Consider the following 1764-nt stretch of genomic DNA (forward strand, 5'->3'; position numbering starts at 1 on the left):
CATATAAAATGGAAGTTCTATCAGGCATATATCTACTATTTATATTTTCAGTTTACTAAAAAAAACTCTATAAATGCTTATAGATCGGTATGTACAGTATTTCCTGAGGACTTTACTTCAAACCCTTTTGCCATGCCCATGAACTATTTTTTTTAAAGCACTTCTCTGCTAGGCATTAAACTCTGACCCAGAAACATTTTAAATCTCTAGACCATACACAATTCTACCTAGGTAGAAAAGGTAAATATGAATATAGATAAAACAGCCCCTACTTCCTAGCTTTTGGGCAGGAAATGAAGCTTCTTTGTTAGCATGGAGGCAAAGCACAGCATCTGCTTTTTGCCAATGGCACTTAGGTCCTTGCAGAAGTCCACTCGGCGATGAGATACCTTCCTGTTCACCAGGGTGAGGAGCTCGGTGAACTCTAAGGAGGAGCCATATTTTCCCAGCATCTCGCACAAGTCCTAAATGTACCAGGAGCCATTCAGAGTTTCTCGGTGAGGGTATTACCCTTCAGCAACGGAGTAGACATGAGGAAGTCGGCTCCAGCTGGCAGCGTGTACACAGAGGCTGCATCGACCTCTGTTATGTTGTTGTCTAGCCAGTCTATCTGATGGTCCACCATATCCAAAGGAATGACAGGCCCATCATGCTGGTTTCCCCGGCATGCCTGAATGATGAAGATCTTGGGTTTTCCAACCAAACTCTGACATTTGCCTTCTTTGAACAAGCCAGTTAGTGTCTGAATCTCAATCTTGGCATCAAAAGCATAAATGTAATTGTCTTCGCCGTGGCTCAGGAAAATACAAAAAAAGCAGTCCGCATCAGCGTAGCTTGAGGTTGATACCTCATGAATTTTGAGCAGAAGTTCTTTTGCTTTAAGATCATTAAAGAATTTCACTTCAAATCCTAGATCTGAAAACCTGCGAATCAGGTTGTCCCTGTCTGCACAAGTGCCCTTCTCATCTGGCAGAGTCAAGTGCCAAAAGAATTTCTCATGATTGAAGATTAGGGCAATTTCTATCCTCTTGTGGTGCAACTTGTATTTTTCTTCTGGATCAAACAGTTCCCTTCTGTACAAGGCAGCTGTTCCTGTCATGTTTTGTTCCTCGCCTGCAGGGCGAGGACCGGGTGACCCCAGGCCGAGCTCAGTCATTGAAAGTGCCCACCGCCCATAACTCCCCCAACGCCCGCCACCGCTGCTGCAGCTGCAAACCAGGGTTCTGCCTGCTCCCATTTCTTCTACATCAGGAACAAGTGGTGTTGCTGGACAGGGACTGTATGGAATACAGATGCTGAAACAGAACAGAGAGTTATACATCTTGTCTGGAATAGGGACATTTTTTCACAAATAAGGGAAATGTCTAACAGGATTGTGATAGCTCTTGCAAGAGGTGCTCTGAACCCAAGAATCAAGAGACTAAGATCTGAGAATTGAGGCTCAAAGTGAGGCCAGGAGACAAATCCAGAGACTCTTAATCTCCAATTAACCAGCAATAACCTGGGAAGTGTAGCTCAAGTGGTAAAGTGTTGACTAAGGATGAACATGAGGTCTTGAATTCAAGCTCCAGTACCAGCACAAACAAAAAAAGAAAAAGACGGTTATAAATTTTCTAGACATAGTTCCATATATTTCCCTTTTTACAGTAATAAAATAAAAACTTCAAATCTTGATTATATATTTATATGTATTTACCATATGCCTTTAAATACATATAAATGTATTTATATATTTATAACATACATCTTATTTACAAATATTTT

General features: G+C 41.4%; 1 pseudogene; it reads right to left on the reverse strand.

Annotated features, from left to right (window-relative positions):
- Positions 1-232: 232 nt before the first annotated feature.
- Positions 233-1114, reverse strand: LOC138839403 (caspase-6 pseudogene; annotated as a pseudogene).
- Between the last annotated feature and the right edge of the window lie 650 nt (positions 1115-1764).

This window comes from Dipodomys merriami, unplaced genomic scaffold (genome assembly GCF_024711535.1).
Source record: "Dipodomys merriami isolate MVZ:Mamm:240054 unplaced genomic scaffold, mDipMer1.0.p SCAF_3, whole genome shotgun sequence".
NCBI classification, from domain to species: domain Eukaryota; kingdom Metazoa; phylum Chordata; class Mammalia; order Rodentia; family Heteromyidae; genus Dipodomys; species Dipodomys merriami.